This window comes from Thermobia domestica, chromosome 10 (genome assembly GCF_964235325.1).
Source record: "Thermobia domestica chromosome 10, izTheDome1.hap1.1, whole genome shotgun sequence".
NCBI classification, from domain to species: domain Eukaryota; kingdom Metazoa; phylum Arthropoda; class Insecta; order Zygentoma; family Lepismatidae; genus Thermobia; species Thermobia domestica.
Genome location: NC_137463.1, coordinates 72,882,716 through 72,908,062, shown reverse-complemented (window position 1 = coordinate 72,908,062; position 25,347 = coordinate 72,882,716). Strand labels below are relative to the sequence as shown.

At 34.5% G+C, this 25,347-nt stretch overlaps 1 long non-coding RNA gene across 2 annotated transcripts in view; it reads left to right on the top strand.

Moving 5' to 3' along the window:
- LOC145662014 (uncharacterized) overlaps nt 1–23,854 on the top strand; it is a 60,706-nt gene extending 36,852 nt beyond the window's left edge. For both annotated transcript variants that reach the window (XR_014126948.1, XR_014126947.1), the window contains exons 2-3: nt 20,587–20,721; nt 23,715–23,854. This is a non-coding gene — a long non-coding RNA (uncharacterized LOC145662014). The remainder of the gene's footprint in view (nt 1–20,586; nt 20,722–23,714) is intronic.
- Nucleotides 23,855–25,347: the final 1,493 nt, after the last annotated feature.

The following is a 25,347-nucleotide window of genomic DNA, read 5'->3' as shown; positions in this document are numbered from 1 at the left end:
TACAACCGCATGAACTTCCATCAGGTTTTGAACCCGATTCACCAGCGCGTAAAGTAGCCTTTGATTGGTTAAATTATATAGTTTAGCCTCTCTTTCAGCAACAAGATTATATGAGACGCAGTCCTACAGCCAAATGTGGGATTCGAGCCACATGAGCTTCCACCGGAAATCGAACCAGGGCTACTGACGCGGAAAGCACGCAAGCTAACCATATAGCGGCAAAGGAGCTCGGTAACCGTACAGTTTAGTTCATGGTTGAGTTAAGGTTTAACGTTCTTTTAATTATCGAGATTATATGAAAAGTGGGGCTACAGCTTAACGTGAGATTCGAACCAAATAAACAACTCCCATCCGTAATCACACCTGGGTTTCCCCGTGCCTTACGCCAGTACACTAACCATGTAAGTCTCTGTGACATTAGTTGAATGACAGTTTCTAACATACATATATACATGTAAAACTACGAAATATCAGTTATTGTGTTTGAAGTAAAGAAACGTTCACCATAATTTATAAAGTACTTCTTTTGTTTTTATACAAATTTTAATTAGACAAAACTTTTGTAACGCTTTATGTGTATAATTTTCTTGCTTGTTTTATTGTGTTCGCACTTTATAATTACGAAAACGTCCTGAAAACTAAAATTGTTAACATGAAGTAACTTATTACTGTTTCGGTTTTAAAATTTTCTTTCCTGGTTAAAAAAAAAAAAAAAAAAAAAAAAAAAAAAAAAAAGGGAGGAAGAAGAAAATCCTTAATTTTTAGTAACTGATGACATTCGAGCGAACGAATGCAACAAAATAAAACTGTTTATTTAAAAGATATTTAAGCGTTTCTTTCATCTAGATAACTAAAAAAGAGGTCAAATCATAACTTTAATTACTTCTCTATGAAGGATTGCACTCTAAGAGATCTTTTTTGCTTATTTTTTAATTAAGGGGAACTCTGTTTAACATTAAAATTAAGCGTACTTTTTTCCTCAGGGCTTTTTTTTTTAAAATATCTTTCTATCTTTTACACAGATATTTTGATTCATCTGTCTCTTACCGTATTAAAACACACAGACACATACACAAACACAAAAATGTAATCGTCTTATAAAAGTTTGAATTAAAAACAGAATCCTCCTTTTTGTAACTGTAAATTATGCAAACGTTTTAAAGCGGGTTTGCTGCTTTGAAGTTACGTACTTTGCAGATTGTTTTCTAATTTAATGAAAAATACGTGTTAGTTAATAGTCTGCAACATATGCTCTGCGAAGCAATTAAAATACACGTTTCGTTTCACACTGTGCATATATAGTAGTCTTCCAAAGTACGGGAATTTTAATACTGACATTAAAAGTAGTGTATGGATAACCACTGGTTGCAAAAAGAAGGATAAAATCAAACTTAAAATATGTTCTTTGGACAGTGAATCCATATCAAAAATAGCATTACTTGCTATCTTTTACCGTTTTTGCTCTAAGGAGCTTAGAAATTAGCAATTACGAATTAGATTTCTAGGCTTTCAGCATCTATAGCTATGTTAGCCCGGCACGTATGAGGGATGCCATCCGTCGGCAATCACACCATCCAAGGAAAAGGAAGGAAGAAAGGATTGGAGAAGGAAGGAAGCGGCTTGGGACCTATACAGGGTTTTCATAAAGTCTGGACGGATTTAATTCGCTTATAATTTACATAAAAATGCTCATATTGAAATCAAATAAAGTGCAAACGGTAGCGGAAGGATTAAATTTTTACCTGTAATCTGCACCAGCTCAATTCAGTCACCGCCACACCTCCAACTGGGCGCCATTTACGTCCACACATTCGCGTAGGCGGCGCTGGAATCCACTCACAGCGCTCAGTGTTGCAGGCGATGTTGGCGGCCTCCCACTTCGAGGACGGTCCAGGACGCTTCCTGTCTCCAAGAACTTAGCATGCCACTTTCGGATTGCACTCTCAGTCGGTGCCGGCTTTTTGAACTCTTTGGTGAACTTTCGACACACCAGAATTGGTGATTTTAGCTCTGCGTACCACAGAACACATTGCGCTTTCTCTTTCACCGACGCCATCTTTGATACGGTAAAAAAATAGTCTTCTCAGAGGAGTTTTTCATTTATTTATTTCTTTAAAAGACACACACACCAATACAGCTTACAACTTACTTTTAACAGTCAACATTGAAACAACAATGAAAACAACAATGGATGGAATTTGGTAAGAAACTGACCCTTGCCCTCCCTCTCCCTCTCTCAACGTGTTCAGAGTTGCCGCTTATCTAACAGTGTTGCCAACTAAAAATTTAATCCTTCCGCTACCGTTTGCACTTTATTTGATTTCATTATGAGCATTTTTATGAAAATTATAAGCAAATTAAATCCGTCCAGACTTTATGAAAACCCTGTATGTTAGATATTATCCCGGCATTTGCCTGGTGTGAATGAGGAAAATCTCAGTCATGCTGACTGGCTTGAGAAAGCTCTTTTACTTTTTCGACCGAGTGTCCCCACCGGAAATCGAATCCGGGACCACTCGCACCAAAGGTGAGAGCATTAGTGACTACGTTACTTAAGGTCACTCTAAAGAGGTTAATATCTAAACCGGAAGTGATAGTGGATGTACACCACTTCCGTTTCCAATAGAGATATAACGTCAGAGATGAAATATAATCTTGTGGTACTGAATTCATTTAGAAAACTTTTTTTCTTTTTTTACATAATATCGATTTTTCATGAGTGCTGGAAACGAGAATTATTAATTTTTACCACTTCTGGTTTGAATAGAGGATTAACGAAAGAAATGAAACCTATTTTTTTTTCTTTTGAACAATTTTAGGACGATTAAATTGGGTAGGTTTCCCTTAAATATGTAAAAAGGTTGCGTTGAAGGTAATAATATGGACAATCAAATGTGTTTGAAATCACTGCAAACCTTTTTATTCCTGAAGATATAACAGTGGTAATCTGTCAAACTAAAAATATGTATTTACACATAAATCCTAGGTCTGCTAATGAAAATTCATTTAGAAAAGCAATATTATTATTCCTAATAGGAGAAATAAATATCCACATGGACTTCAAACAAAGGCAGACCGTTACTGGTGAATGGTGAATAGGGAAACTGTCAGATAGAAATGAAGCGCTACGTGAAGAGTGGAGATTCAACGTCCAGTGTCAAAATGACCACTCAATAAAATGTTACCTAGTTCGTATTAGAACGTCTAATCACAAACGACCGATGTTATCTCTTGATCTGAGTGGCAGAATGTCATTTTCTATCACGAGGGCCCGAAAGTTGAAGAAAATTCTTCTTTTTTACGAGTGCCCAAAGACGAGGCTTAACATTAATATATGTTTATTTCGGGTCATTGTAGTTCAAAAAATGGTGGATTTTATTTGTCCTTTTTTGCCTTTTTCTGCGTTATTTTCTTTATTGGTCTTTTAGAAAGCTTTTTATAGGTCTTAACGTCTTTCTTTCACCTTCATCTTTCGACAATAAATTTACTGGCCATTAACTCCCATTAGAATCGCAGTAGAACCCGCCCTACCTCATTCTGAAAAATGGCGTCTAAATTATTAAAATAACTGTAATGGAATGTAAACAATAGATTAGGACTTAAAAAAAAGGATCAACAAATCTCTTTGGCCAGGTGAAAATTTTATCTTGAGCTGCTCCTGCGGAAAGGCACATAAAAAATTTATTTTCGTACGTCTTGCTGCTCAAGGCTGCCGAATTCATGTCCAGCGGGGAAGTAATTTTGTTCTTTACCTACAATTTAAAGCATAAAGTATTTAAATATTTTTATTATCTCCTAACTGATACACAGATCACTTATAATTTCAGAGTGTCACGGAAAGTGTGGTGTCCTGGCCTTCGTTAAAAGTGTCCGGCTTCTAGTTGTTCTCCAAAAGTGTTCAAAATGTAGAATTTAACTTGGACAACAGAAACAATATAACAAAAATGCAAATTGAACGACAAAGAAAAACATTTCATTGATAAAGTTTTTGGCATTGTATACTACCAGAAGCTTGTATTCCTTGAGCATCATATTCATAAAATATGTAATTCTGGGTAAATTGGGTCTTATTTTTATGCCCTTTTCTCAAGTTTTAAGGCCCTTTTAAAGATATTTGTAGGTTTTTTATAGGTCCTTTTTAGACATGTTTTTACGTCTTCAACTTTCGAACCCTATCTATCACAATTGTCTACGTGGAGCCACACAAAGCACAGATAATTTTAATTTTCTCTTATTTCATTTCATTAAGTGTTTCTTAAATAGTATATTATGAATACAAGACCTGTTAACATGCAAAATACTGCATTCTATACGGGAGAGCATGGTAGCCCAATGCTAGAGCTTAGTTCTAATGAGTGGGGAGTCCTTCGTTCGATCCCTGGACAAGTAACTTTCTGTTGGGCGGCCGTGGGTTTTCTTGGGGTACTCCCATTTGCTCCATCAACGACATTCCACCAATTCTTCCATCATAATTTACTTACCTTAATGATACGTCTCTCTTAGCCTAAAGGGACGTTAAGAAATAATTCATTTTTTTTGGAATTGTATATGAGACCACGCATGCTCAAACATCTTTCGAGGTTTTCATAGTCAGCTAAACTTAGGTGAGTTTAGCTCTAATTGAGCAAATACCGAAGTTTAAGTCCAAATATATACTTTCACACCAAATGCAATGAGACAATTTAATTTTTTTCTTTTTCTATGTATGCATGTGCAATATCTTTCCAAATCCACCCAATTAGTAAAACTGGGACAATGCGCGAGCTACAATGAGAAACTTTTTTCCTTTTTTTTTTTTTTAGAAAAAAAAAGACTGCAATAAAACATTTTCATTTCAATGCTATTTTTCTCGATTTTCTATTGCTGCAAAAACATATGATTTATTTATTAATTCCTTACAGGATAAGAAAGAAATATCTAATATGTATTTTGAGAATACAAAAAAAAAAAAAAAAAAAAAAAGAACAAGCCAGTGTGAATAAGTCTGTCCAATCAGTATGGTACGGTATAGTTTAAGATTTACCATGTATAACTTACGTAAAAATCACATTTGACATTCCTAAAAATGAAAAAAAAAAAATGACGTTATTAATGAGATATCAACAGTCGTGTTTTATTAACCAGTTGTTGAAAATACGGTAGACAATTGAACGAAATTAAATTTTTAACAAGAACAGTTTTCAACTTCTTTTCAACCGCTGTGCTCGTATGTTTTCTCGGAGTTCTCCCGTTTTCCTCACACTTTCTTCATTCCACCATTTCATTTATTTCTCCTCATTACCGTCTCCTTTAGCCTAACCGGCATAACCATGAGACGTAAAACTTAAAGATTTCATTTCATTTTATTTTTCTTTTCAACCGTGATATAACAAAGCTGTGATTTCTTGATTTTTTCTCTCAGGTGTTTCATCAGCATATGGTCCCGGTTTGAATTTTTTTCTGAATCCTACAAAAAAATAAGCAGTAAGTATTATCCAAGTACCTTCAGCTTAGAAAATGTCGTTGAACCAGAAACAATTACAATATATTATAAAAATATTTTTTAAAAAAATATTAATCAGAGTTTAACAAAAGAGCTTAAAAGCAGAAAATGATAATAACAAAGTGCTTAAAAGAAGAAAATAAGTCCTTACCATTATCTATAAACAAAAATGTGAAGTCTATGCAAAGAATCAATTTGTTTGAATGACAGTGTGGACTATTTTTCTATATCCATGGGTAAAAACTTTGAGAAGCAGATGATATTCCGTAGATGTCTGGTTCCTCCTGTACATGAAGGCTGTTGACGAATTCCAAACCATACCGATGCGTAGACACGAATGACATATTCTGCAGAAGTGTAAATTTGTTTTTTGAGTTGACGTTGCTGACGTAAAGTCGTAGTATTCTGCACGCAAATGTTAGCCACCGTGACTGCACCACGGGATTTGGTTTCTTATTGGCTAGATCTAAGGGGCATATTCCTGATAACATAGCATGGCAGATTTCGAGTAGATACTTCTGATCAGTACTGAGATCTGATATATTCTTTATCTACGTTGCCCATGTTGCTGTAATTGGGTGAAACTTCACAGCTTTTCTCTTTTTACAGTCTCCTAACTGGGCATCTATGGGTCCTGAGAACGTGTTTGGCCCTGTTGTAAACATCATCCAAGATATTCATCAGATGTTTTAACGACAATTCGTTTGTATGCAGCAATGAAACAAAGTGCTGAACTCCTTTATTTAAGTTTTTTCGAAAATGAAATCTTTGAATTTTACGTCCCGCAGTTATGCCGGTTAGGCTAAAGGAGACGGTGATGATGAGTAATGAATGAAATGGTGGAATGAAGAAAGTGGGAGGAAACGGGAGAATCCCGAGAAAACCCACGCACACGGTATTTATCCACCATAAAGTCCATTTTCGGGGGCTGGGATCGAACCCGGGACCCCAAACACCAGAGGTGAACGCTCTACCACTGAGCCACCGCGGCCCCCAAGTTTTTTCGAGACACGTTACAACACCATTCATTCTTCCAGTGACGGGACAGCAGTAAATGCTGGAAGAATGAATGGTACTTCTGAATGAAAGATCAGAAGTATCTATTCAAAATCTGCCATGCTGTGTTATCAGGAATATGCTCCTTAGATCTAGCCAAGTCCCGTGGTGCAGTCACGGTGTCTAACATTTGCGTGCAGAATACTACGACTTTACGTCAGCAACGTCAACTCAAAAAACAAATTTACACTTCTGCAGAATATGTCATTCGTGTCTACGCATCGGTATGGTTTGGAATTCGTCAACAGCCTTCATGTACAGAAGGAGCCAGACATCTATGGAATATCATCTGCTTCTCAAAGTTTTTACCCATGGATATAGAAAAATAGTCCACACTGTCATTCAAACAAATTGATTTATTGCGCAGCGATGATTTCTGCCCCCAGCAATGAAATAAGGGCAGTAGCTTGGAGACGGATCAAGGAAACTTGTGCAAAGATGTAGAAAAACCCGAAAAAGATTCGTAAATTTGTTGTTCCTCGGTTAAGATTTGAAGCGGATTGCTACCTCGAAATGATCGACGATGTAACAGAGCCTCCCATTATCGGGACGTTATCAGATGCAGAAATAGAGGACAATTCGAACCTGCACGATTGTAGAAGAATCTGCAGCGATGTTTCCTTGCAATATGCAAGCCGTCGAGCGAACTATAAAATTAGTGACAGAAGCAGCACTTAAAGGCCATGGTTTCAAAACTAGAGAGGCGATAATTAAGGCGACACTAGAATCGAGATAACGAATGTTCAAGTTTCAATCGAAGAAGTACTTAAGTCTAAAAATTACAACTAAAAGCTGTATTGGTAGAAAAAAGACAAATCTAGTTATGGTGGTTGGAGCTCGCAGTGCAGTCACGTCCTCGTCGTGAGCTCTGGGTTATTTTGCGTTCGGCCCGAAAACAAAACGAGCAGAGAGCTGCACATTTAGAATATTCTAAAAACAGTTCTTAATGTCAATGAGACTAAATTTATGCTCTGAACATTTATCTTTTATTATAGACAATCAGAAGCCGCCACATTCGACGTTTCTGTAGAGCTAAGCGGGTTGCCGCTTTACCAAAATCTTAAATTTTCAAGGCGGATGCGGCAGTGTAAGGGATGTGCCGATAATTTTTTTTTGTGCAAAGTCTCTGTCACTAGTTGCAACGTTTGCGCTCTACCCATTTTCAAATTAAAAAAAAAAAGTTTTTTCAACCAATCGTAGTCCAAGGTCTAGAAAAAGAGAATAGAACAATAATAAGAAATTGGAAAGAAGCGCTAAGGATTAAGAGAGAAAAAAGTGAAAGATTAATGAACAGGAAAAATAGACTTCAAATTCATGAATTATGAGATGGATTGTTAGAACAAATGGAAGGACAATAATTACAGATATGAAAAATTTTTAAGAGCAGTAATAAAAATAAAATTATGTGATACAACATTGAGTTGAGAAGAAACTTCAAAATTAACTGATATTTGGAATAATTTATTAAAATAATGATAATAATTAAAGAGAAAAGTGAAAATAATAGGTCTAATGATTATGAAAAAAACTATTGTAATAAAAATTTAAAATGAAAGAGTAAATTATAACAACATCTGATTGTTACGTATTAAATTTAAAATTATGAAGTGAAACAGTTGAAATTATACAATAATAATAATTTAATCTTATGAAGATGTTTTTACTAGTTAACGTCTGATGAAGATAACATTAAGTTATTGAAACTGTTAATAATTATTTTTCAATTTTAATAAATAAGTATATACAATGATCACAAAAGTATTTATTATTCAACTCTTCTCAGTGAGTTTTAATAGATATTTGCTTTGTTATATTTCCTGAATAGAAATCAAGAGCCTCCGAATCTGCATTTTTCCAGTTACAAATACTGTGGAGGATTAGTACACTTATCTTCAAATATATGTTTTCGAGAATTATGTGTGTAAATAATTATTTTACATGCATTTCTATTGCTTTAACCAAATGTTAATCATATACTTCATGGGTGCCCAAAGGGGAGGGCAGTGTGGGACCCTCTGTGTCTGGTTCACGAAAATGTATACGTAATATAGCAAACCACGTATATTAAATATACCATACGTAATATAGCAACCATAGAGATGGACCCCTCTCTAGAAAATTTTCTTCGGACGCCCCTGATACACTTCAATACTGTCCTTTGAAATAAAATCTAGGTGCGTCTATAATGAGATGAGAATAAAATCCCAAGAACAGAATGCGTGAAAATTGTCCTCCAGGGAACAACGTAATGAACTTGTTCTTTGAATGTGCTTTTCAGTTGTTTTTTTTTTTTTTTTTTTTGTTAAGATATGCATATTACGGGAAGGTCAGGGCAATTTGCACAGTCTTACAAAATATCCTCTTTTTATGTTTCCGTTTTCTACCGCAAGAGTGCGCCTTTAGTGTCTTTCTCAGCTTTATACTATGTTTCACGCTCTCTCTCTCTCTCTGTTTCTCCCTCTTGTGTTGTGTAATTCCACATTCTGTGTAAATCCTTGTAGTTTCCATTATGTCGTTCATTATTCAGAACCTTTTTCCCTTGCTGCTAGGAGCTAATTGACTGCAGAAGCTGCATGCGGCATGCGGCCTCTCTCGATGTTGTCATGCCGATGCTCCTCTCGCTCTGCGTTGTTTCTGCTTCTTTGCCTTGTCTTTGCTCATTCGTCAGCTCAGTGACGGTGCTCGCTGGTTCATACAAGAATGCTTCTACAATCTCTTCGTCTTCTAGGGTGACAAGAGACGCAAGGGGAACTAAAAAGGCCTCGGGTAACCATTAGAGAGGTTTCTACACTACATTGTATTACTAATTCACGTTACTTTTCATTTTAAGTATTACTCCATGGTTTAATTTACACATAGGGTGTTCCAAATAAGAAACGAAATAAAACTTTTTATTTGTTCTTTCCGACTCTTAAGAGCCCTAATCACTGCGAAATTAAAATACCGCTAATTTTACAGTATTATGTGATATCTTCAAATAGATAAAAGATAATCGAAATGTGCAACAAGAGCGCGCTAGACAATAGTATTTTTCATGAGGTACCGTTATCATGAGTCACCTAGTAGCTTTCCGTTTTCAGCGATTTATAAACGCAAAAATAAATGTCGATTTTCTAAATGGCTGGAAATAGAAAGCAGATAAGAGAGTCGTGATAACGTTATCTCATGTAAAATAATATTGTCTGGGGAGCTCTTGTTCCATTTTCCAATTATCTTTTATCCATTTGAAGATATCATATAATTACTGTAAAATTGGCGATATGTTTATTTCGTCGTGATGGATCCTCTTAAGAGCATTTCGAGTCAAGATAGGCCAGTAGAACAGCATTTACCTCTTAAATGAGGGTGAAGATTTTGAAACTTTTCGTTGTTTATTCTCGTACAATACCGAGGTTACGAAGAATGTGGTTTCTGAACCACAACTGGGAATTGAGTCCAGTACACTTGGTAGATATACGGACCGCCATGCAAGATCAATCCGTACAGTATAGGCCGTTGCACACCACATCATCTCCGCCTCCAAGAGAATTGAATTGCATGGTCTTTCCACCTACCCCTGCCGCAGAGTCAAGAATTCGATTTTATGATTGTGGTGCAACGGAAACTTATGCATAAAAATTGACAATATAGTATTGCAGTTATGTGCCAAATACTTATAATAGTTTAGATTAGTGTTTCCCATTTGGTAATCCGTGGACCCCTAGAGATCCACGGAACAATTTTAACGGGTTCCTTACATTACAGTATTTACATTCCATAATTAATAAGACCAACTTTTCCAAACTAGCAGTTTATTGTACAATGAACGTCTCAATAGTATAGGCAAAAGAATGCCATGGCGTTATCCATATGTCAGTAAAAATGGAAACAAACTGCAAACTAGAAGTGTGCATTATCTACAAGTGAGTCACCTAGTAAAGTTGAGTTGAGCTGATTTTGAATTTGACGTCCCTTTCAACAGCGAAGCTATATGAGACGGAACCTACTGATTACAGTAGAATCCTAACCACATAAGATAGCACCGGGAATCGAAGCCGGGTCTGTCACAACAAAGACACGTACGCTAACCGCGTAGCCACGAAGGAGTTCTGCCCTCAATGATATAGCAACTAAATTCAAGGATTGTTTTTCTCCACCAGATTTTGAAAACTTATGGATAAGAAATACTTTCGAGTGTGATGTGGTACAATTTGACTTTATCTGAGAATGAGCAAGAGCAACTTTTTTCATGTTACTTATAATTGCTCATTCTCCCTTACTGATATATAAAAGAATGTCTGTGTGTGTGTGTGAATAATGTGTCTCTATCTGTTATCAAATTTTCTCACAGAAAGCAGTCATCTAAAGACACTAAATTGTGTGAATATATAGATCTTCAACATTGTCCGAAGCAAAAAGATTACGATTTTTCCCCTGGCATCTAAAATCTCACATATGCGTACTATATGGCGCATGCTTGTAACATAAATATAAATAGATATTTGAAGTGTTAATATTGTTCAACTATACTTCAACGTAGATACCAATATATAAAGGTGCAAGGTACGAAGCCTAAGATAAAGATAAAAAGTGGTCAGCAACTTTGAATTAATTGGGAACCATTCGTCTAGATGACTCAGATCTGTTTTCACACTTTAATAATATGACACAATTATTTTATTTACGAGGTATATCTGCTCATTTTTTTGTTTTGTTTTACGTTCAGCAATGAAGAATATGTCATAAAAGGTTAATTACAATATTGCGAAAATTATTGTGTGTAAAATTAACATATTTACTTCTTTATGTTTTTATATTGAATAATAGAGAATACTAGAACACTTCCTCTTGATGTAAGATCTCTGATTCAATCAAAGACACAAAATTATTGCTAGGTTGGTTGATTAAAAGTTTAGCGTCCCTTTCAGCAGCGAGGCTATATGAGATGAGGATCTACAGCTTAATGTATGATCCAAATTACGTAAGTTCCCATTGGGAAGTGAAGCTGGGTTTCTGCTCCAAAGTGGCTTATGCTAACCATATACTGTATATCTGCTAAACAGCTCACCATAAGATTGTGATAGATAATACTGTGTTAGTGGGTTTTCTTCAAGATACTTTCATTATATTTGTACATCCTTATTTACTTATTTTTTGTCCACCCCTTTAAGTCATAGAATACAAGTGTGACACATTAACACTTCCAATCCTAAGCCCGAGCAAAATTTGGGGTTCCTTGCCAGTGATGATGCCAGAGACATGAAAGAGAGAAACATCGTGATTGGGAGAGAGAAAGAAGTGAAGTGACCCTTCTAGTTATTTAATACTGAAATGTAAAATCGTTCATTTTTTTGTTATCGCCAACTTTAATCTTTAATATATCAAAGTAATAAATAAACTAAAATAAATTTTCATTTTTCTGTTCTTCATATCTTTCTTTATTAGTTATTTAATATTGGACTCCCGAAGGAAAAATTAATTGAATTATTGACCGCGCCTACAGCGACAATTCCCAGTTACGATTTATCTTCAGTTTTATTTAAAGGTTGAAAAAACTGAGAAAGAGATATATGAAAATCAAGAGGGAGGTAGAATAGGGAGAAGGAGAAGAAGGAGCATAGAAGGGAAAAGGGAAGTTTACAAAGGTCTTCTAGAAAAATCTATTAAGTTGGAGGTAGGGATAGACCAGAAGGAAACTTTGGGATATTGGATAGTCTAGGGTTAATACAGACGAAGATAAAAGAGGAAGAGAAAGAAGAAATTAGAAGTGAAGAAATAGTTGATAATTATGAAAATATAGTAAGGAAGCTTAAATAGATATTGGAATGTGCTTCAGATCCATATTTTATTAATTGAGAACCAATTCTGAACTATTCCTGATGACACACATGTTCCGTCATACTACTCTGACCTGGATCCAGGTAGCTGTCCTAGTTGGGGTTACCCTGACCCAGCCCAGATGATGAGAAGTATTAATTCAATTATTTATCTGTTATTTCTGAGTATTAAATAACTTTCATCCAGTGACTGATTTTACATAGTGAAAGTCGAATACACGCATGAGTTAGGTAATGAAGAAAACAATCCCAAATGATACACATATTTACCACAAATCGGAGTTCTTGAAATATTGAAAAAACTGTCATTGTCCCCAGCTTATTCTGCTATTTCGGATTGCCTTTCAGAGCCGATTTGGATTACCTTTGGATTAGTTATGTCATGACCTCGGTCATGAATCAGATATACACAGGTTATAGTAACATATACATAATAACGTTATTACTCTATATTAACGTTAAAAGTCACCACTTAAAACTAAAGTTATCACTCATTCACACACACACACACAAACATACAGGACAATGTATTGATACAGGTAAATAGGTTTAGATTTGCTTTGAAGGAAATTATTACCTAGCTACATTTTGGTAACATTTATTACATCTATCAAGAATAAACACAAAGATGTTAATTACATGCAAATAAGTATACATATAGTTATATCATTATACATAGAATGTTAAATCGTGTCAATCTAAATTTAATGTTAGAAAGAAAAAAATAAAGAAAAAAGTTTAAATACAAATTAAACATTAGAGACATCAAATTGCATCTCATATATTAAGAGGGTTTTTCGAAAAGAATATTATCAAAAACGAGTCTTTCCTCGTCGTTTCGCATAACATCTTATTTCACGTCCATACCGCACCTTCTTGGCGTCCATGCACGTAATTTATCTTTAATCGAATATATACATGACGTAATATTTATGTATTTGCAACTAACACGCATTCAGTTTATAGAATCACTTATTTATATATTTTCATCCATTCGTAAATTAGGAATGACTAAAATTCCTGTCATTGGCTTTGATTTGACTAAGTCACTCATTTAATTACTTCGTTTGTTATTTCGTTAACTCAATATCTCTTAAATCATAGTCATATTATGTCATATTGCATACACACATTTTGCAATCGTATTTGTATATACAATTTAAAGAAAACGAAAATTTCATGAATTCGTAGAGATTTTGTTACAACCGTTGACGAATAATTTGTATGATATTACAGATGTTGCTAATCACTTTCACTCCAAGACCACGATCACTAAATGGAACACTATTTGGGTTTTGAAGGTTTGTATATGACAAGGGAAATGGAGATATGAATATATGGGAAGATTCCAGGTTCATCGGATTATGGATATACTTGACGATAGTTTCGGATTACGATAACCTGCCTTATTCACGTGTAACATGCAATTAAAGCAATAATATTAGATGATAATATACACACATCGTTAATCACATTACAAGACTAAGGATGATGTTAAACATAAGGCTGTATATTCCAAATTTACATTTTACAGTTGTCGAATTTGAAAATATGGCAACCAACGTAACCGTTTGGGATAGGTAGCAGGACCCTTTATTCACATTAATCAACGTATTTCGATATCATAGATTTATTTTCAATATCACACTTACATTCGTTAAATATTTATATTCAATATACATATATTTAATTATTTCCTTACAATTTTAAAATTGATTACACTGCTTAATAAAATCTTAGGGTAGCATTACTGCATCATATTCAATGAACTGGATTCGACCATACTATGGATAACCGCGCGATAATTTTAAACGCTTACATCCTTAACTACTTCGAAGTAATGAACATTCAAGGTATAAGGCAGGTACGTAAACTGCATTACGGTACAAAAACTTTCATTTTACATTTTGCCATCCAGATGATTAAACCTCAAAATTTAACAAACACTCATGTGCCCATACTTTACACGAAAAAATTCATCTTTGTAGCACAGTATCGAAACAAGAATGGAGACGATGACTATCACAAAGGTAAACTTCAATCAAAAATGGTAGAGAAAACGGAAGCAAAACTTGGTCGTATACTGGACGATTGGTCACAACTACAGTGGGCTAAATAGCGATGGAAACGGTCCCTTAATTTCTGACGAAAGTAAATAAGTCTACGAATTATGTCCTGCAATATCTCAATTGAATATTCAAGTTCAAATAAAGGTATGTCAAATGGTTAAGAATTGTCAAGTTAAAACGGGGGGAGATTGAAAGAAACAAAGAAGTCTTAGGGAAGAAAAATAGAAAGATAGCTAGAGAAGAGAAACAGAGGCGCGCCAAAAGAAGTAGTAATAAAGAACACTAAATACTACAAAGAAAAACGGTCGAATTTAAATATGCGACAATCGTCGACTTCAAGGCCAAAAATATTTTTAATATGCCTAAATAGATGGCTTACTAAATGGGTAGCCAACTGGGGAAAACCTCGTTCCCAAGAAGCAAGTCTGTGTCTTGTAAATAAGAACTTCACAAGATATTTCTTGTGAAATTGGTATTTAGTAACCGTCTTCGGCTCAAACCAACAAGGAATGAAAGGGGGAGGGGCAAAGTGACATTGGCCTAAATTTAAAAATTTCTAAAATAATAAAAAAAAAATATCCTACCCCTGGAAAACTGAGAAGAGTTCAAGTTAAATTATGAAGAAAATAGTATAAAAGTCGGTAAATAAAGAAAATCCTAAAGGGAGTAGCCAAACAGTTAAAAAAAAATAAATAAAACAATTTTGTACTAGCAAGTGGTTTGCCAAATTCTTGCTAGAGCTCCCAATCCCACAAAAGCGCTAACCCTGCGCTTCTGGTTCCAAATCATCTTTAAAAAATAGAAACAGTAATAGTTATACAATAGAGAGACTAGGAGTCTAGTTCGGGATAATGTAATTCTACTGTAATAAACCTACTATACTATTTACTCTTATCCATCCTGTCACCTCTACGAACAGTGACGAATTTAGCTTAGTAAGGTAACGTGGGAAAAGAAAAAAATCAATGTAACGAAGTACTAACGCGAATAAAGGCTGGACGAGTATACTTAAACTGCACTAATTGCGGAAACAGCTATACTGTTCTGTAGTTACTTTTGAACTATACCAAAATATTTACTACATAAACACCACTCACATCATTAGACCAGGTAGGTAGTTAATACGTACAAGTATTTACCAATCAAGTTTACTTGCAATACTGAAATATGTAAAGCAGAAAAATTGTATAGAATTTACGAAATATGAATTATCCTCACATAATTCTTTAAACACTTCTTCGGGTCAAATTAAACGATTACGGTTGATCGTTAAACTACGAAGTGAAAATATAGTCTGTCATTTCTACACAACACTCTTTTCATACGAAATTCTGATGTAGAGGTCACTGCTCGAACATTCATTAAACAATCACTAATTCAACAACTGGCAAAAGAATACACTGGACTCATATATATATATATATATATATATATATATATATATATATATATATATATATATATATATATGAGTCCTATCATTTAATTACACTCACTATATTAACTATATATATTTATTATTATTATTATTACTCACTTATATTTATTCACCTATCGCATCATAGATTCATTTCTAGACACCCTATTCTCTAATTACACTCAAAACTGTTCAAAGCAGTTACACTCTAGACATTAAAATCTATATGCCACTAAAGATATTCTCGCGCACTGACCAATACATGAAAACTCGTAGGGACCAAACTCAACTTTTTCAATACAAACTACCCTATATTCACACTTCAGAGCCTAATGATCGTATATACGATATTATTTGCTGTATTCTTTTATAAATGTGCTTGTATTCTGAAATAAACAATGGGATTAATTACGGAAAGTAAAGAAAGGAAACTTTTGAAACTATTGTCTGGCGATGGAATAGCGCAATGTATACCAGCTTGTAGTTAGCGACAAGAGCGAAGCTAAATTTTGTCTATTATCTAATTATTAAACTACATAACGCATCGTACTTTTCAGCATAGTTAACTAGTAATGTATTTTATTAATTTGACTACTCACGTGAACCATAGCTACCATATTTTTCTAAATAATCCAGAAAAAGAGGCGATTTTAAGATCAACTATTATCTTAACTATTCGTGGGAACAAAACACTAGCGACGGGCGTTTGTTTACCTAACGCGAGGTGGCGTTATAGTGTAAAATAAACTTTGTGCTGAAGAACATTCTTTGTACTCCATTTAAGATAAATACATGTTGTATATTACGAAATCACAATAGGTTTAAATTATGAACGAATTTACTTATTAAATTGGGCCAGAAGAGATGAATAGTTAAGAATCAACAATACACTGTCCTTAAACAAATTAATAACACTCTCACACACATCAATACATACATGCGTTATCACAATAAGCCAAAACTACACATATATTACATATCACTGCACAAAATTAACTACTACATGTCTATGCTAAACAATTCACTAAACATCACCACATTCCGAATCGGCTCTGATGCTAAAAGGGAAGGGAATAGTTAGGGCCAGGTGGCCCTTACACCGAAACTAACAAATTTGTTACTAGAGTATTATTTATAGCCCCAGAGGGACATATCAAAACTATTAAAAAAGATCCCTTTCCTGAGGAGAAAGGAACATTTACTGAATTATTTAACCCATTCTACGTTGAAAGCCGGATCAATTCAGGATAAAATAGGAGTCCCTGTTAGAGTTTACAATGACACAGTAAAACTTAACTCGATTACAAAAGAACCCACATGTAAAACAAATCACATAAACTACATACACAAAACTGTATCTGACAGGCTACCGCAACCTAACTGAACTTGGGAGGGTGAAAGGAATATTTTAAAAGGTTTTAAATCACTAAATCTTAGGTGGGAGATCACTTGAAGTCGGAAAATCAAATCACTAGCACTGTATACCTGTCCTTGAAATTAAACATGGTGATACTGACTTGCAAATCCATATTTCACTGATTTCTGTCTGATTTAGATAAAAATTCTCATATTTTAGAATTCCAACTGGCTTCCAAACTGTTTATGTATATATAGCAACTACTTTTACCTGTTTATTTACTGGAAATTCGGTCCTTTAATTAAAATTCACTGCATCGATTCACCCTGCTATGTTGTTCCGATGGCTGATTCACGACAAAAAAAGGAAGCAAAGTCGAGCCCGAATACTGAGATAGAATATAGTTCCCAATCACAGCTAGGGAATTTTCGCGGCGGAAAATATAAAGCGAGTGAAAAATAGTAAATCCGGATGAAACTGAATTTTAGCAGAATATGGACATCTCAGCGGGACGAATGGGGTCTAAAATATTCTACAAAATATTGGATTGGTGGACAAATTCAAAAAATTCTACCCAATTGCTGACCTGTGATTTACATTGAAATAAAAATGTATAATTTCCATAATCATCCAAGTGAGGTGCCCATATACAGAAATTTACGATGAAAGATAATATATAAATAAAGAAATTATTTCCCGATTTATAAATTTTTCCTAATTATTCTTAAGCTTATTGATTAATTTTTATTTGGACAAGAAACAAACGGAATTAATATGTAAACCGAAAATTAAATAGTAAAAGCTAATAATACACAGTACGATCAAAAATTTACTCGGACCCAGAAAAAAAATTATACTACCTTAACTGTAGCAGAAGGTTACAGACAGGAAAGGAGGTCTGTGCCACCCTTTCAATGATGACTCTGTCCATAGATTGCCTACAAACATGTTGTATTTTAGTAATTTAAGAAAGTAATATAAAACTATCCTTTTTGGTGTACAAAAAGATAGTTGCTCCCAAAAAAAGGTCTCTGTTCCTCCGCTTGCCTTCCCCTCGTAGAAAACTGAGACAGACATCGTAACTGTTTTTAGTAATGCAAATGGGTGGAGCCCCAGTCTACCACGCAAAATACATATGTGTCTCTCAGTTATCGTTCACAGGTAATTGTGTGTTCTTGGTTGTGAGGAAAATTTTCGGGCTTGCACCTAAAAGAATACGTAATTTTTTTTTAATACATAGTGATGAAATTCTGAAGATCCTGTATTCTGAAATTAGTTATCAGTTCTACTAGCAGGTCCACTTTTGAAAATAATAAATATTTGCATCCCATACGTTTGTACTGCATTTGTATCGGACTGTACCTGTAAAATGTGTCCTTTGTACCGGTCTCAAATTCGAAAAAATCGAAAAATAAAGTGGTCTTGCTAAGTTCAAGTGAACATAGCAGGACCAGAATACAAATTTCTATAAATCTGAAGATTTTTCTCTGCAAATCGTTTGTACTGCGTTTGTAACGGTTTACACCGTATAAATTGTCTTTTGGACCGGTTTCAAATTCGAAAAAATCGAAAAATCGTCCGCTATGTTTATGTGCACTTAGCATGATCACTTTATTTTTCGATTCTTTTCGAATTTGAGACCGGTGCAAAGGAAACATTTTACGGTACAATCCGGTACAAACACAGTACAAACGTATGGGATGCAAATATTTATTATTTTCAAAAGTGGTAGTGCTAAGTTCACACTCATATCTGTTCTGCTGTTTTGTACACCATACGTGACGAGCATAGATGAATGTTTTGCGATAAGGATGTTTTACGTTTTCTTTCTGTAGTGATGCATGAAGAATATAAATGGATGAAAAACAAATAGCGAACCTTGTTGCAGTTTAACTTAATGATAACAATACTAAAGCAAGTTTTGTACTTTCTCCATAGTATGATTCTGTTTGTAAATATTTCTCACATGCAAGTGAAAAGGTATTTGTTTGATGTGATATTGTAGTAATTCCATCCAACAATACAAAAAAAGTATTCATGTTAAAGTAGAATGTTTAGAGAAATATTTCCCATATATTAGGCATGGCTACCTTTTTGCTAGCAGATCAAATCCTTTAAAAATGCACTAAACTGACAAGAAGAGGAGCTGGAATTCACGTAGCTATATAAACCAAGGAAGGAAAGTGTGAAATAAATGTTTTATTTTATAACAAATAGTACTTCTTAATTATTTAATGCCAGCATAATACCCGCTCTTCGCACAGGGAAAATAAATTTCATTTTGGGCATAAAGAGACACATTTGGACTTAAACGATACCAGAAGTATCACTGTTTGTCTCAGCGACCATAAAAACTATGGATTCTACACTAATATCGATCATTTTCGATCATTTTAAAATATCTTCCCCCCTGTCTTAAGTTGGACCGTCAAAGTAAAATTATAAAAAACAACCCAGACCTGAGCATCTATGTTGAATATTTCATCGAGATCGGTACGGTTGTTCAAGAGTTATTGGGCATAATGCAGAGTCGTTCTGACGCGTGATTAGTGGCATACGAAAGAGTTCGGCTAACACATGTTTCCTACAGTAGTTAGGCCTTTAGTATGACGTTAATCATACGACTCTGTACAAGGCCAATTAAGTTACAATCGTAGTCACTTTAATTTTTATGTATTTTTATATATCTCCCCTCCCTCTCCTCTAAGTTCCACCGTCAAAGTAAAATGATAAACCATCCCAGGCTCGAACCTCATCTCTGTGACAAATTTGGTTGAGATCGGTCTCGTGGTTCAAGAGTTATTTTATTTATTTTATATGTCTCCCTTATATCTGAGCTGTACCATCGAAGTGAAATGATAAAAACCAACCCAGGCCCTGACCTCATCTTGATTGAAAATTTGATCGAGATCGGTCCGGTTATCCAAGAGGTACCAAGTCACAAACATAGTCCCTTTCATTTTATATACATATGTAGACAAGGTAGGCAAGTTTGATCTGTGATAACACACAGTGATGAGATGTACTTCTTTTTAAAAATATTTTTTGTTGTTAAAAAGACAAAAAGCCAATTTTATACATGAGCTCCTTCGTGGCTAAGCAGTTAGTGTGCTCGCCTTTGGCATGGGAGACTCGGGTTCAATTCCAGGCGGAAGCTCAGGTGATTCGGATTCCACGTTAATCAGTAGGTCCCGTCTCATATGGCCTGGTTGCTGAAAGGGACGTTAAACTCAAAATCAACTCAACCAATTTTATACATGTTAGTGTGGTTTTGTTTGTTTCAGTTCACTCCATCCTGACTCTTTACCCATGGATTAGAAAGGATAGTTTATTATGTTGCCGGCTCTTGTATACTCGACATAACCTCAATGTGCTTTTCTTCCCTTCAGGATGCGTAGTAACACCATTGTGCACTGAACATATTGTGCTTCCTATTTAGAAGATGTGGAATGAAGAATTATATCTACCTATCAAAACAGCTGATACAAGAGCCTGAGAGCGTTTATGGTGGAGACAAATGAGAGGTGAGTGAGTGTTTAACGAAAATTGGACCTATAGAGATGGATGTATGAGTAGAGATCCGATACATACGAAAACAAAGAGGTACTTTAATTACTTGTTATTGCTTGTTCTATACATAATTATAAGTTATTTTGCATATATTCAAGTTTATCAAAATGATAATTAAGTATTATGTAAAAGCCAAGGTGAAAATGAACAATGTTAAGTTGAAATCTATCTATCTATATACATCTATATCTATCTATATCTATATATCTATATCTATACCTATATCTATATCTATATCTATATATATATATATATATATATATATATATATATATATATATATATATATATATATATATATATATAGTTTGTTTCAAAACTACATCGACAACGTATGGGAGCTGATTCCTGACACCAAAATAAGACGAAAAATATAGACCAACCAGGATGCACAAATGCATAGGCTGCCGAAAACATGAAAAATGAATTTTAAAGGTCCATAGCTCCAAAACTATGGGACCTACTATGGTCGGGTCAAGACTTCACATATGTGCTAAGAACTAATATGTGCTCTAATATGAAAAATACTAATATGTGCTCTATCCAAAAATACATATTTCAGAATGCTAAGGTACGAATGCAACAATTTTTGTACACGCAGTTTGGTTACGGGCATATAATCTGAAGTACTCACTAACTACCTATATAAAAGTTGTTGCGGAAGTACTGAAAGATTGTAAAGCATGTAGCTGAGATAAAGGACTGCTACGGATAGTCAGATACAAGTCTGCAACAACGCCTCTAGCAGATAAATGGGAAAGGATATGACAAAGTTTGTCCTCTAAAAGTTGCATAACATTTAATGTCCTTTCGAACGATTCCAATAGTTATACCACTTTCCATTTCAAATTTTGAAGTAGCCCACTGTTGGAGGTATTCACGAGACGCCACTGGCCTCGCTACTATTTTTATTGCATTCTACAGATACGATTTGGTAACGTAAATTTTTGTTTGAAGGTTCTACGTGCAGTATTAGCTGCGATATAGGCCTGGCACGTTCTTATTGAATCACCGGTATATATATATATATATATATATATATATATATATATATATATATATATATATATATATATATAGAGAGAGAGAGAGAGAGAGAGAGAGAGAGAGAGACATATGTTCAACATAACTAAATTTAAAATAATTAAATATTTTTAAAATTGAATCGCATTTGTATCTTTTTCTACAAAAAATTCTAATTAACAATGTGGAATCATATCTATAAAAACTACGTATTTCTAAAAGAATTTGCTATGTTACTGTTTAGCTTGACATGGCTTCGCGTTTATAGATCTACTCTGAATCCATTGGTTGGATACAACATGTTTTCCTCTTAACCCAGAACTCATTAATTTTTTCGCTATAGTCTCTCTCTCTCTCTTTTTTCTCCAGCTTTCCAGGTGAAAATGCCTGGAAAGCTCCACTGGACCTTGATGTCACTGTTGTGAATCTTCCATGTTGATGCTGTGGGATTAACATGACAGTGTACCATGCTATATGAGCTTTAAACTTGATTATATGGGCAACACACGAATGTAATATGAGCTCTATCTTTTCTAAATATGAATAAATGTCTTCAGTTGCTGAATTTTAATACTATTTGGTACCTGCACAGTATGTAAGAGTAAGCACGATCTTGACACAATTTGAATTGAATTCCGTCTCTGATATTTGTTTGTTTAACTTATATTTTCAAAGAATATGTCTCTGTGGTGAAGAATAAAAGAAGTCAATTTTGTCTCTAATTGAGGCTTTTTTTTTTTTAAATCAAGTACGACCGAAACAATATATCTGGAAGAAAACATTGTTTGATCTTTGCAGTATCGAATTACTTTGTTCATAATATAGACGAAAGTGTACAGTAACAAAAGTTCAGGATAGACTATTTAAATTAAAGTTTACCCAAAAGTACGACATAACGTAGCGAAAATTCAGTATAAATAGAATAAGATAAGATTACTTTAACTTATTATATACTGTAGCAAATCATTAATACAAGAAGAGTAAATAAATCTCGTCTAAACGTTTTTGAAACAAGAAAGAAAAACTTCTTTTTACACGAAACGAATTTGAATTAATTTTTAATTCGTATGTAAGAATAACAAATGAGTTTCGTTTCACAATGTAAAGGGATGGTAGATTTCCAAACTACGGGAATTTAGTACTCAAACTTGTAGTAAAAGATGGGACAAATTTAAAATGCATTTATGGAGCATATTAAAAATAACATTTGTTATCAACTTGGATCACATTGCCAAAGGATGGGAGCTGTGCACTGTTTTCAGTGTTTGAAGATTACATCCCTTACATGGTCACCACCTTGACGAGGACGTTTTTTGGCCCTAACAATCGTGTTTAGTATAGTTTGGCACATATTTTCGGCAGGGGTGGTTACTGTTTTTCTTCGAACGGTGTTTTTCAGTTCATTGGTGGTAGTGGGGCTTGTGATGTATATAATTTCTGCGACGCACGACAATGGTCCTGTGCATACAGCCTCTGTTTCCAAAGCTGTTACTTATCCTCTGAAGAATAGGGTAGATGGGAAAGAAGCTGGAATACGCATTAATGAATAGCAGGTTTGGAGAGTAGCAATACGAGTACCATGCAGCTTTGTAGACTTCGCTCGGCATAGAATATTATAAACATCCCTCGTAATTTAGGCATTGAGTTGAGTTGAGTTGATTTTGAGTTTAATGTCCCTTTCAGTAGAGAAGCTATATTAGACGGGACCTATTGATTACCGTGGGATCCGAACCACATGAGGCAATTTCGGCTTAAACTTGAAAGTTTTCTGATATCGTAATACATTCGTCTTATACAGATCCCTTTATTCAATTTTCTCACATTTTTTCTTTTTCCTGTCAATCACGTTTTCTAAACTTTTATCCAATTTCTCACAACGTTGCTATCGTCCTTACTTTTTCCTTTTTTCTGATCTATTTTGCAGAAAAGATAATTTCAAAATCCCATATATATATCGTCTCAAATATATTCCACCTATAGAAGTCACTGCCAAAGAGGTTGCAAACCATCTAGGGGAAGCAAAAGACAAGGAAAAGAGTATGATAATTAGGCTATTAACGTTATTCAAATCTCTATGGAAGTCACCAGTAGAACATACTGTAAGTACTTAACCAATGATCTTTTAATACTCCTGATTCTTATAAATCGCTTGATACTCTTGTAAGCATTTGGTAAAATAAAATATTCAAAAAGTCACATTATGCAGGTTAGAAATACTTTAAAACTTTAATTTTAATTCCAGTGAGGACGATGATTGCTTTTAGATGATTGTTCTATTCATATAGAATATACTGTTAACTCCAATCACAGCAAGGAATCTATGGTCAGTAAGATTGTGTGGTTCTAGTGGGTGTTGTGTGGTCAGCACATTAATTTTTTACTTCAGTGTTCACAGTTTTCTAGACCATCAATACAGTCCACTATTTCCTAATTCAGCAGATGTAGAGTTGCTATAATACGAGGCGATACAAAATTTTCATGACGAGGTATGAAACAAAATAGAGTTTTTATTTTAATATAAAAACATAGACTTTCGAACAGATCCGGTATTACTTTCACATCTTTTCGAAACGAGATAATCTAAACTCTTATCTCGTAACCAACCCTGAGCTCCTCTTAGGTATACGGCTAGTGTATGCGTCTTCGATATGGGAAAGCCAGGTTCGATTCCCGGTGTGTGCTCATGTGGTTCGGATTCCATGTATAGCTGTTAATCCACATCGTATGTAATCTTGCCACTGAAAGGGACGCTAAATTGTAACCCATCACGGGCAACCTTAAACAGATAGGTATACTGTATTAATTATACAACGATGCTATTTCACTACCGAACTCATAACAAGGAACAAAACCGGACCATGTTAATAAATTATAACCAGAAACGTTATTCACCAATGTACTAGAGAATATATTTAACGGAAAAAATATCCACTTCATGATCAAGTAGGCAAGGAGGATATTTTCAGTGCGTGAGGTTCAGGACTCGATCTGTGTTAGGACCACTAGCCTGATTAGTGTTGAGAATTTTCAATTTAAAATGTTTTTTTCCGTACCATGTAGCTTCAGTGTTTAAAATGAATGTTTAGCTTTCGTCAATCTATCAATCAATGGATAAGTAGCTTTTAGTTTGAGAAGAATGTAAATTCAGAGTATAAATGTGGTCAAATAATTGTATTTTCCTCTCAACTTGATTATTCATCACGTAGATTCAGCTTAAAGTTGAGTGAAGTTTATAAAATTATAACCTCCCAATTAGACGATTAAAGACACGCAATATTAGATTCATGATATTTTTTTCTTTCTTTCTGACTTTCTTTTCAAATCTCAAATATACATGCATGTGTATTATCTATATGGGCTAAGATGGATAGACTCGCGACCCGGCCACAAACTTACACACGTTTTAGGTTAATAATGCAGTTGTGAGGGATCATCAGTGATTAGAGATTGTTTAAGGAAACGGCCTCCTTTTGATCAATGGTAATGTGGTAATATTATTTTTATTTCTTTATTTTTGTTTCATAGGCTAATCGAGATTGGGCCTCCGCCAAGAATTA